General features: G+C 31.7%; 1 protein-coding gene across 7 annotated transcripts in view; it reads right to left on the bottom strand.

Moving 5' to 3' along the window:
• Rab26 (RAS oncogene family member Rab26) overlaps positions 1-13,742 on the bottom strand; it is a 483,609-nt gene that overhangs the window by 306,010 nt on the left and 163,857 nt on the right. The window contains exon 1 of one of the 7 annotated variants that reach the window (XM_075363856.1): positions 786-840. The exons of 5 other annotated variants lie outside the window; for them this stretch is intronic. The gene's annotated coding sequence lies outside the window, so the exon portion shown is untranslated. Of the gene's footprint in view, positions 1-668; positions 841-13,742 lie in introns of those variants that run through there. One more of the 7 variants, XM_075363854.1, reaches the window with a different exon arrangement.

Below are 13,742 nucleotides of genomic sequence, written 5' to 3'. Positions count from 1 at the left end.
AAAATTATTAATTCTGAATTATATATTCATAAAAATATCACAACATACTTTAAATTAAACGGAATATTTAATACAAATTAACTTACAGGAAAATAACCCTTTCGTAAATCCTTTACATTAGTGAGGATTATTTCAGCATCTAATAACCAAGGGTATATTTTTATTTTAAAAATTTGAATACTCCTGATATTTACGGATGCCGTGTAATAAGGAAAATACAGTATATACATTAAAATCCAATCGTAATTAAAATATTAGAAATAAAAACAGTTTTTTAATATAAAAATATTATAAACAAAAGATTATAAAATTGGTTATATCAATTATAATACACGATATAATTATCCATTTAATAAAATTATCCACATTAAATCATTTTAATTTAATAAATACGAGGGTAATAAAAAATAGATAAAGATTAACGTAGAAAAAATTAAATGTTTTAATAAATATTAATAAAATTCTCTTATCGCAATTTTTTTTTCATTAAAATTTCAAAAAAAAAGTAAATAAAATAAACCAGTTTTTAAAATACTGTGTAATTAATTTTAAGATAATTAAATTACAAGAATTTTATTTTTTTATATACCCCTCTTTTTTTTAATTTTTAACGTTACGTACGTTATAATTAATTTAAATTAATTATATTTTTATTTTTTTAATCTTACCAATTTCGAGACAATTAAAAAAATTACAAATATGTATAAAAGCAAATACAATAAAACAATCAATTTAAGTGTAATTAATAATATATAAACAAAATGTTTACGTAAAGTGCTACGAACCGCTTACGTGTATAACCGTCGTGAAACTAATACGAGTAACTTAGATACGCTCAGCTGTTGGCATTACTGCGCATGTCCATGTGCCATAGCAACAGGTAGGCTTATGTACTACAGGTTTACCATTTAATAAAACAAAAAAAAACAAAATTAAGCACAAAAATTTCCCTATTTAAAAGTTTTTTCAATTCAATTTTAATTTTTAATTAAACTGATTATTTTTTATATGGTTTAGGCCGTCATTGTAGCAATTCTAGTCAATGTTGGAAAGATCTTTCTGGGAATTTTTCTTCTTTGCCCAATACTGTCTCCTTTTAGACCTCTAGAATCTCTGTTCGTCTGTGATATTGTAATTTCTTTGATTCGGAGTTTTAATTTTGTTTTCTTGTTTTTAAGGATAATTTTTTTCCTGTTCAAAATCTGCTCTTTTGTAATTTTAGGTTCTTTAAGGTCTTCTTCTATTTCTTTTAGCCAGTTGTTTTTAACTTCATTTTTTGTCGGTAGGTTTAGTTTTTTCTGGGTTAGCCTCTCTTCTGCAGCCTTGCTAGATAACTATAGAAGGCTGCTTGCTCTTTTCCTCACTATTTTCAGTAAGGGTTCGTTCTGTTGAAATACGATTTCATTAGGGAAAAGTCGATATTTTCCATCTACTATATGTTTTCTTTTAATAATTAATTGTTCTAAGAATTCTGCTTTCCACTATCTGATGTTCTTCTAGTGTGTTTCTGGCTTCTAAGATTGAATAGTGTTTACACGCAAAGGTTACTTCTGGTCGTGTTACTCTATTTTAGTGTTCTAATTTTTGTCTTTATCGAGAGGGACATTTTGTATCCGGCCCATGTCGGATACAAAATGATCGTATACAAAGTTCATTGATCGTATTCTGGATTGTTGGTTTATCATTTATATTTCTTGTTATTATTTCTCCGAAGTATTTATATTTGTCCGTAATCTTTATATTTGTTGGTTGTTAAGGGTGATGTGATTCGGTTTATTCTTGATGATTGGCAATATCTCAGTTTTTCATAGGATATTTTCAATCAGACTTTCCCTGCTATGTTTTAGAGGGTTTCTATATGTTTTTTTTGTTTCTTCCCGACTTTCTGACAGCAACATGAGATCATCCGCGAATACTAGATAATTCAATTTCATTTTTTCCCAATTTTGAGTTCTTTGTTCTGCTTTTTCCATTCCCCCATGATTTTTTTTTCGAATACGCAGTAGAAGAGAAATGAGAAAAGCCAATCTCCCTGTCTTAGCTCTATTTTTATCTTGAACGGTTTGGAGAGTTCTCCTCTAAATTATATTTTGGAATTTGTGTTTTTATTGCTTTAATCAAATATTAATTTTGTATGGCGTCCGTATTCTTTAAGGGAGTTTAGTAAAGATTCTGTATGGATACAGTCATACGATTTTTTGAAATCTATGAATGATATTATTAAATTTTTATTTCTTTTTTTCGGTGCTCAATTATCCATTTTAAATTTATGATTTGTTCCGGACAGCTTCTTCCCTGTCTGAAAACCCCTGACATTTTCCCAATTCCTTGTTTAGTTTCCTGAGATTCTCCACAAAAGAAATTTAGAAAACTGATTACATATGAAAACTGTAACGAATGGTCCGACGAAATTGGGATTTTTTTCCGTATAAAAAAGTAAAATAACGAAAAAAATGTTTAATCATAAAATGATTAAAAATTTGATTTTTCTTTTTTTAATTTAAAATGGGCTTACCCTCGGAAATCCTGAAGAGCTACGACAAAAATTTTTGAAGAGCCTAATTAGGTTAAATTATAATCCTAGTAATCGTATAGTTTTTCTAAAATTTCCAAGGAATGTTTTCTAAACCTTCCGTCCCAGAAAATCGGTAACGTTAATGATGATAAACATTTTAAAAATCTGGTTTGTGATTTTTTTTTTACTTGATGATTTCACCACATAAGCTTGAAATGTGTGCGTGGGATATGGAAATAGAATAGTTTAGCGTATGAAAAATCCATGGTCGACCGGGATTCGAATCTAAAACCTCCGGATGAAAGGCCGAGACGCAACCACTCCGCCGATTTCCGTGGCGGACCGGTATTGTAGTTATCATAACTATAAAAATTATCGGAGACCTGAACTGTACGACAAGACACTAAAAAAACGACGCTATTCTCAAGAATAACAAGCGACTCATGCTAGAATGACTCTGAAAATGAGCGAGTGGTTTTTCGTTGCCTTTCAACTAATCCGAATGTAATGCTGCGTATAAACATTTCATCCCATTGAAATTCAGGTGATATTTAGTCCAAGCAAATTTTACTCTGTTCACCATAGAAAATTGCTGTATAATGAACACTATTACTCTCAGAGAAAGTATGAATGTAGTTATTTACTAGCAATAAAGTGTACTACTCATTGTAAATATACTGTATACTTGTAAATATACTGTATTGTAATATATTGTATACTGTCATTGTAAATATACAATGATAGTTAACGAAAGAAAACACCTGGTGTTGAGCTGTTTTAATTAATTAAAAAAGAAATTTAATTAATTAAAATTGTTTTTCGCACACTATTACAAGCTCATAAAAAAAAGAGTAGTTATATTTTTAGAAAAACACGGAAGACGATTTTTACAATTTTTTATGAGATTTCCAAGTGACGTAACTCAATAAAACAAATTTAAAAAAAACAATAGTAAGTTAATATACGTTGAAATATGACACATCTTTAACCGTATCAAATTTAAAGTTGTTCGCTCATTACTTCACCGATTAAAACCTTTTAAAATAATGTTTTCAATTTGTTTTCACAGTAATAAAAAACAATTTTACAATTAATTTATAAAGATTTAACCTTTGTTAAGTTTAGACTGGGGTTAAAAAGAGGCATTGAAGTTAATGAAAAAATTAATTTTAAATGTTAAATGAATTTCTTTAATTTTTTTTAGGTAAACTTAGGTAAGAGAAAAATTAGCCTGACTGAATGCCGTTTATCTTTAATCGATTAAAAGATGTGCCATGCTGAAAACTGTTTAAAATTGTTTAATTTTCTAAAATTAGGCTTTAAAGGAAGAAAATTATCTTTAAAGAAAAAAATAGGATGTAGGATGTAATAAGGATGTAGGGTGATCGTTCATCAAGTTCTCAAATATAACCCGAAGAAGATGTTGATGCCGAACTTCGGCAGTTTATTAAAAATAAAACATATCAGAATGGGACAGATTTAACTGGGTATTAAACGGAAAAAATGTTCAATATTTCAAAACAACAGAATCAAAATTAAAAATCAAATAAATCGATTTATAAGACATTTTTAAAACTAATTAAATATTAATTCTATCTAAATTTGTTTGAAATAGTTTTTTCATAAGTTGGTAATGCTAACAGCCGATTCCAACAATGAAGTTTTTTGTATTATATTTGAACAGCAATAAACATTTAAATAAGTCAATGGAATAACAGCGTATACATCTTTATCTAACAACGAACTATAAATTTTCCATTGAATAGTACGCAGACATCATTTTTGTTATTGGGTTCCGCAATGGAATCGCACGAACTGCACAGCAAGAATATCATCAAAGAGTTCCCAATAGAATCCAAATAGGATTTCAGGCCACAGAACCTTTGCTTCGGTATTTCGGTGCTTACTTACCAATGGATTGGAACGCTAAGGAAGCGTTTCCGAGGCTATGTTTATATGAAATTTCTTTTTATTTTTACCAGCAGAACACGTCCTGAAATTTTGTTACATGCTTCGTGAATCATGTATAGTTCAACTTTCAATGAGATTATATTTAACTACAAAAAAAGGTTCTTAGCCCTATAAAAGGATTTTATGCAGTTTCTAAAAAGATATGCGAATTGAATAACTTTATGGATAAATACAGACATTTGCGTAACTGATGAACCGACTTTTCTAAAGAAAAAATCCAGAAAATGTAATTTCGTTGGATTACAGGAGCCTAACGATAATGTAACCCGGAATTCCTTAAGAAACATCAATTTATACATTTTACAATACTCGTATTCTCGAAATTTTCATTGAAAATAAATAATTTTTAGCATAAATTTTTAAATACTAAAAAGCAAAAAATAATACTGTTTTAGATTGGAAACTACTACGAGAAATCAAAAACCCGTTTATTTTTTGCGCCGACTTCAAAAAAAATTTTTTTAATTTAAACACCTACTGAAAAATAATGTTTTAAAGTGTTTTTTTTTCAAATCACTAAAATTCTCTTCATATTTAAAATACGAATAGCGCTAAAAAAACCGCTAAAACTTTCCATAGCGCGTTTTTACCCAAAACTTTCCAATTAATTTCCTTGAACGTATTAATTAGAATATTAAGCCACACATAAAATTATACTTTAAAAATTAAATACTAAGATTTCATAAACAAAACAGAAGATAGAATCTATCTTGTTGATAGATTGACTAAAGAGGCACCAGCGGAAATATTCTCTAATATAAAATCAAATCAACCAATCAGACCGTTGTTAAAGAATTACACATATATACTAGCCGGTCCGTCTAGCCAGAACCTGGACCCTCAGGGCACAGGCAAACCCCGGAGCCAACTGGGCTCCTTGGGACTTCCCGAAGCCACGGGACCTACCCCAGGGCTGCAGAGCTCGCTTCACTCGCCATTCCCGTGTTGCAGTGGGAGCGTTGGACAACCGCAGAGCTCGCTTTGGTCGCCATTCCTGTCTACCAGAGGGTTCTGCCACCAGGACCCCCGCACTGTTCATTATCCTCATGATTGTGATAACAACACTGATAAATAACAATTAAAAGTATTCAGACTTTATAGAAACCTGAAAAAGAAACTAGATTATAAAAGACAGAATATTAGTAGCTATGGTAACAAAACGTACATGCACCTTTGACAACGAAAAATTCATAACTTATTTCTCTGCTATGGAGGTATAAATAAAGTAATGAAGTAAAAGTATTAATTTTTAGATTCCTTAATGAATATCTTTACAACTTCACCCTCCTTGGGATGGAGAAATAAAAAATATTTTTAATATTTTAACCTTCAAGGGAGCTAAACCGGGGCCTCGGTTTGTGGCCTAAAATCTTCCATGATATAATAATACGAATGTATCCTGAAAATTTGAAAGCAATCGATCGATTGGTTCTTACAGATTTTGGGAGATGAAATATATCTAAAAACCTTCTCAGTTATGCAAAGAAACATGGGTAAAAATTTGGTTGCAATTGATCGAGTAGTTTTTTTTTATCGCCAACAAACGAAAACTCTCTTCCTCTTTGCATAATACTAAGGATAAAACTTTTTAAAAAACTCTTTAATAAAGGTGAGGCATCAGATTGAAACAGTGAGATAATTAAGCATTTTTTACGATACTAAAAACAAAAATTATCATGCACAGATATTCTGTATTTAAAAAAAACCGGTTCAAGTTAAAAATTCGAGTAGTCGACCTCGTTTGGTTAACAATTTTATTTTAATTATAATGAAATAATACAAACTTCTGAGATAATTTGATAAACGGGGGTTACAAAAGATCCAGAAGATTTTCTATGGGTCCAAATTATCTTGGATTAATATCCCCAAACACCCGGAAATATTTTTAGCTATCCAAGAAATAATTAATTTTACATCTTATTACATTTAATGTGAATGGTTAGTCTTATATTTGTTCGTTGGCATTCAATTAACAACGATTTTTCAATGTTGCACTGGCTTGTTAATGGGCAACGTAAAATGCCATAATGTTATAAGGAGCTGTTTTACTAATTTTTTAAACAAATCCATTAAAAATGTAAGGAATTTTAAATTCGTTGTAACACTTTAGGAAAATCAATTTTACAATCGTTATGACATTATTAGGATGTACTTGTATTATTAGTTTCATTATTTCATATGGAAGAAGTTTTTTTTAAGTACACGCTTATAACAATGAAATGCTTATTAGACGAATAGTGGGGACTGGGCAGTAACACTGCCCATTTAATTCTTTCTGTCTGATCCAGACAGGAAATTTCAAACGACTCATAGCTATCGCTGCTTTACGTAACAGAAGCATACAATGACTGTAGATGACTTGACAGGAGAAGCGTGTCTTATTTCCAAAAATGGCATACCCATTTCCAAGAACTGCCAGGCTTACTACGACAAATGTAGAGTTTTTGTTACAATGAGCCAATTATACTGTTAAATATCAGCCTGCCAAGCCCACCTAAATTCAAATGACATTCAGCCCCACAAACGACATATTCATTTTGTTTCCCAATGGCTGAATAATTAACACTGTTATTCTCAGAGAAAGCAAATCTGACTACATCTGCTAATATCAAAGACAGATAGTGTAAACTAAAAAGAAAAATCAATGCATTCCTTTATTGTTACTATTTGGTATAGTTCAATTGAATACTCACCCACACTAAAAAAAATTGGAATGATCGAAGGGTTTTTCTTAAGAAAGCTTGAACCTGTTCTTAGGTGAATTTAGTTTCTGAAGGAAAACCAATATGTTGTAGTGTATACTGGTCTACGCAAAAATGTTGAACAATTTTTTTCCCCCCAAATAGGATCCGAGGGATTTTGAACGGTCCTAGCAGTGAATAACCAGACGTGATTATTTGAGTAGGGTTGTCTTTTATCGCTATCCACTCATATTCCTGTATCTTTCCTTCCCGGCAGTTTTTTGCAAGATGCTCATTGGATCCGAGTCAAAAATATTCTAACCTTTTTGAGATACAGCGTGGTAATTGTGTAACTTGATAAAACAATTCTGGCAACAAACCTGTCCTGGAACCCATTTCCTACATGGTGGTTGTATAAAAAACCCAGCCTCGAGCTGAATCTCTTATCAGGTAAAAATGGACCTCCAAATCCTTTTTAATAACATTACAATATCTTTTTATGTGGAAAAAAATAACTAATGTCATGTATATTACACTACTATTACCTATTTAATCCCCATTTTTATCGAATGAGGAAAAAGATAAGATACGTGACAGTCTTACATGAATTTGCTATAAATGTGCATTTGTAAACACCTAAGGTAACTTTAATATTTATTTCGAAAAAAATCAATTTGATGCAGCCTATAATTAAATGCCCTTGGAAAAATCGTTGGCAAAAATGTGTTGTTCCTCATCATGGGTAAAGATACCCCAGATTCTCAAGAGAAAAAAAGGTTCTAAGGGACTGTAGGATGGCAATTCCCGCCTATAACTCATGAATGTCTGAACATTTTTCGATAACGTACAAAGACTATACTTAAAACGTAAAATTAAAACCGCTTGAAACTCTACTAATGAGGTATGACGAAATTAACAGAAAAGAAAACATATGAGATATATTTATATTTTAAATAAAACATATGAAAAATAGAGTTTCATAATTCCTACCTAGAGAGAATTAGCAAAATATAAAGATTTAATATAATATTAGTATAAATAAGTTACTAAGTTTGAGAAATCATATAAATGGTCAAAGTTATTAACTTCAGTAAACTTTTCTGTTCGTACTTATTATCAAAGTTAAATGTATATCCTCTTACGTGGTGTAAGCTTATAAAGATACCGGCAGGCTACGGTTATATCAAAGAAAACTCAAAGCTGTCTAACTTAATTAATAATTTTTTTTAATTTAACTACTACTCTATTATGTATAAAATAATTAAATTTTCCACTTTACATTACTGTAAATTGATTAAAATAACATAACTTGACTTCAAAGTATTGAAAAATGTATTATACGAATAAAATGTTTATTTAGTTTTACGGCTTAATATAATCGTATAATGTTATATGATGAATGTAATCGAATAAAGTAACTTCATTAATGCATTATTTTACTCGACTATTAAATTAAAAAAAAAGAGAATTACTGCTACCTGTTATATAATAATACGTGTACTTTTATACATCTCAAAATACATCTACATCTGAAAGTCGCCTCAAATACATCTCAAAATACATCGCCTCAATACATCTCAAAGTCGCCTGAGTTCAAAAATATTAAAATCTAAGATAAAATATTTTATATAAATTTATATACAGTAGAAATAATTTAGGTTAGCCGATGGATGAGGTAACAATCGAAAATTAGAATCTGTAATTACGAGACAACGAGCAGCACTGTACGTTTCATATTGAAAATATGATATTATAATATTTTTTTTTTTTAATACTTTTCAAGCGTCATTTGTTTTCGATAATTTATGACAAATCATTTGGAACGCTACACGTTCATAAAATCGTAAAAATTTATCATCGAAATATGAAATCTGTTACAGTTGCATATCGTACACATCACATTAAATATGGTGTGCATAATCGGCCAAACAAAAGCACAATTCATCGTTTGGTTAAAAACTTCGAAGGAAATTTTCTCTGCTTGATGTTAAAACACCAATTCGCAAAAGAAATGCAATTCGCAAAAGGAATATTGCTGCTGTAAGTACAAGTGTTCTTGAAAATCGAAATCCTTTCACAAGAATTGGACCTTTCTTCAATAACAATATGACGAATTTTACGTCAAGATCTTGGTTTGCAACCATATAAAGTTCAACCAACTCAAGAATTAAAGCCTCAGGACCATTATTTGGTTTTCTGATTGCACTCAGTCCAATTGCTTGACGTGGATCCAAATTTCATTAAAAAAAATCGTCTTTTCATATGAGGCTCAATTTTGGCTTGATGGCTTCGTAAATAAGCAAAATTGCCGTACATGGGATGATTCCAATCCATAAATTATTCAACAGCGATCATTACATCCGAAAAAAATCACTGTTTGGTATGGATTATCAGCTGGTGGCAAGAAAATGGTGTTTCAGTAAATGCTGAACGCTATTAGGTTTGGATTCGTGATTTTTTTTAATTTGTAAATTTGGAAAATTTTGATTTGAATGAGATGTGGTTTCAACAGGACGGTGCCATATGCCACACAGCCAGCAGCTGAAAAAAAATTCAGTAATTGCGTCAAAAATCTGGTGATTCGATAATTTCACGAAATGGCCAACAAGATCGTGTAATTTGACTTTCTTACGACTTTTTTCTTTGGGGTTATATTAAGTCACAAGTCTATAACAAACCATTAACGACTGATAACTTGAAAGCAAATAATCGACGCGTTATTAGTGGAATTCAAGCTGATTTGTGCGAAAGGGTCACGCAAAATATTGTTGACAGCTATATAAAATGTTTATGGAGGCCATATGAATGACATTGTTTTTTGAACATAATGTAATGTTTATAAGCTTCAAAAAAAAAACCAAATAAAAACTGGTTGATATAATATGCATACTTTTTTTTATTATACTTTTACTTTATGCGCTAAAAATTTCAACTACAGGTACAACTCTCTTACATGAACGTATGTATGTGTGTTGGTCTCCGTCTGGCTTAATACTTCAAAAGATTTAATCTAGCGTGATAGCTGCTGAATGTAGGGTATCATCTCTATCAAAAAATTTCAAAAAAAAATTAGTTAAATGGATGGGAAGATATTAAGGAAAACAATATTTTTACGGAGATTAGACTTCGTTAAAATTCTAGATAAATTTGGAAATAAGTGAAATACGTTGAAAGGGATGTGCATGAAATTTGTTTAGGAAATAATTATAGGAAATAATGGAAATAAAACGAAATAATGACCAACTGCTAGATAAACCGTAATAAATGAAAAAACAACAGAGTGTCAAAATTATTTTAACCATGACAGAGCCAAGCCAAGCAACTAGAACAGTATTAACTAACCACATCTCTTCAACAGAGGATGATGGATAAGAAAAGTTAGCTATATGGAAAGAAACATTTTATTCCATAGTAACAGAATACCGTAGTATCATAGCAACAGAAGGACAGGAGGGGGAATATAAGATAGAGCAAAGAGATCCCGAGCTTTCAGAGTTTTACGTAACGCAAAGTACTATAATAATAATAATACGAATATTCTTTTAATCACAAACATGAGTGAGACCAGAAGACACAAGAAAGTATCAGACGGATTGCATAACATAGAAATAATAACGGCAGTAAAATGATACAAAAATATTCATAAAAAGTTTTACTGAAGGAAAATTTTATATTTGAGAAATACCTACGCCGTTTTCTAAGTGTATAAAACAGAAAAACTTATTAAATAAAAGAAAGTAAATTTTAAGTTTATTCAAGTTTAATATGAAAAATAATAATTACCAAGATAAAACCGGGGGAAAGGCTGGGGAATCCTTCCTATGGGGGAAGAAAGGATGGAAAAAAAAACTCATTATGATCTACATTAAATGCATCATCCTGAGAAATGATTTTACTGTTTCACATAAAAATGACGAGCAATATTAAGACCAATACTACATTAACGAAAAAAAACCGGCAAAGGGTACAAATCTTTCCCGGTTTCGCTCTTATACACCTTTATTGAAATTATACCATTGGATTTTTAAATATTAAAAAAATGTATTATTTGTGAAATACAAATAGAGAACGGTTTTGGAAATCGATTTCAGTTAGTAGAAACCGATTTCTAAAATTATTTACTAAATTTATTAACAAAGTGTTATACCGATATTTCATTAGCTGATCCTCATTCACTGCTGCTGGTAAAGGTGGGGAGGATGTCCGTGGCGGACGTCTAAGTTCATTCGTAGTTGAATGAACTTAGTCGCAGTCGAGTGTGGAACGATGGCGAATGAGTGCGTTCACCGTCGAAGAGCGTTTGTTAGCTTTTGTGTGGATCCACGCACTGACAAAACGTCGGAAAACATTATGAACGACTTCTTTTTGCATTTTGGGAAATCGCCACAATCACGGCAAACGTTACTGACATGGGAGAGCCTTTTGCAACGGAGTTGTTCTACACGCAGTGGGAGGCCGAGCACTCGAGCTGAGGCGTGTTTTGCTATGGAAGTATCTATTCAACGATTACCGATGAAATCAACGCGCAAACGTTCCGCAGAGTTAGGCGTTCCAAGATCGACAATGCGAGACCATATGCGGAAGGATTTGAAAGTTAAATATTTTCGTTCAGCCACAGTTAATGAGTTGAATGACAGTGACCTTGATTGACGTGTTTATGCATGTCAGTTTTTGCTTGAACGCTTTCCAAACGATAAAAAAAGAAAGTCATGTTCTCAGACGAGTGTGCGATTTATCGAAGCTCTCTTTAACAGAAATTTTTGTTTTTGGAGGGCGAAAGACAATTTTCGCTTTTTTGAGAAAATCGAGCGCCTCGTGTTATTTTTTGGGCTGGAATGACAGCTGAACATCTGCTTGGTTTCGATGGCATAGTTAATCAGCTCAGTTATCTGAGAACGATCGACGAGTGGTTGCTTCCAGAATTAACGGTAAAAGAGATCTCGCTAACATCATTACGTTTCAGCAAGACGGTTCCAGCGCATTTTGCTTTGAATGTCTTCAGACGCCTCGATGGAATTTTTCCCAATCGCTGGATCGGACGAGGGTCAGAAGAGTTACCGGCTCCATTGCCTTGGCCAGCAAGAAGCCCTGACCTCATGACATCTTACAATGCACCATGGGGTTTTGTAAAAGAAGAGAACCGAAAACGCTACGTCAATAACGAGCAGCTCCAACACGCTGTCCGATCAGCATTTGAAATGATCATCCCTGATATACTGTTACGGATGAACAACCTGTCATGGAGGCACATACAAACGTGTTTTGAACTTGGTGGCACCCACACGGACGTTTTAGATCCATAGAAGGTGGTAAGCTGCACGTCCTAATAATTTCAAAACTAACGTAAAGGGACTTCCTGCCCAGTCTGTATATATATATATATATATATATCGATTTTAAAAATTGGTCTTTTTAAGTTTTGTGCCTTATAGAGGCATCAAAAAAAATGTTTAACAAAAAAAAGATTTAAATAAATTGTAAATAATCAGCGAAAAGATTTTTTATTCACGTGTTCCCAAATCCAAAAAATCTGTTTTTGTCGGACGGATATTTGTGCCGTACGTACAATATGTTGGCCTGTATTTGATCTTATAATTCTGGACCTCGCAGACAGATTTTTTTCAAACTTGGTAGACAGGTACTACAACCTTCGGAAGGAGAGAATGTATTACATTTTTGCAAAAGTTATAAAAAGGGCTGGGAGTGTTTTGACCGAAATAAGATTTCAGAATCTTTACTGGGACGTCAGCAAAAAATCTTTTTTACAATAGTTGAAGGTTTTTTTATCGTGACCAATTTCCAAAATATTTAATTTAATATTCACCCCCATCAGAAAAATTGAGTATATATTTTTAACGAAAATTTTCGCTTAATCTTTTTATAAAAGTAATATTTTCCAATTAAGTACAAGATTAACAATAATCATTAAATTACAAAAATAAAATATTAAAATAATAATTAAATCATTTACAGCAGTTAATACTTTAAGACCTTTTTATAAATACGAAGTATCCTCAAAAAGTTCTTGGCGTTTTTTTATTGATTTTTTGGACATACCGGTATTGATAATCTTGTAAGCTATACTCTTCTCAAGGAGTGATGCATCGTTCCCAACGTCGTTTTCCTCCTGAACAATCTTAGAAGAACAATTTCGGAACTGCGCTTGGATCCATCTCCGAACTGCCTTTACTTACATCAAACCGTCGTTCTTTGAAAGAACTATTTTGCACTGCTTCTGCTATTCCCAAATTATTGTCAAGTGACGATCGAAACACACGATTTTAGAATTCAAGCACGCGAGTGATGTCATACGACGCTAAGAGCTGTTCTTAATGAAGGTCATAGACTGTTAATTGAGGACCTTCATTAAATCGTTTAAAATATTCATAACATATATGGCTCTTGAGATGACCACTAAATGAACTTATATTAGCTTCATACATCGCCCAACAGATGTAAACACGCATAAACAAATGGATGTGATAGCTTAATAGAAAAAGCACGATATGAATGATGTATCCAACAGCAAAGTTAGTTTCGAACACCAGTGTACAAGCCGGATTGGCGCATTATTT

Source organism: Lycorma delicatula, chromosome 4 (genome assembly GCF_047948215.1).
Source record: "Lycorma delicatula isolate Av1 chromosome 4, ASM4794821v1, whole genome shotgun sequence".
NCBI classification, from domain to species: Eukaryota; Metazoa; Arthropoda; class Insecta; order Hemiptera; family Fulgoridae; genus Lycorma; species Lycorma delicatula.
Note: the sequence above shows the minus strand (reverse complement) of the source record. Positions and strands in the feature narration are given on the sequence as shown.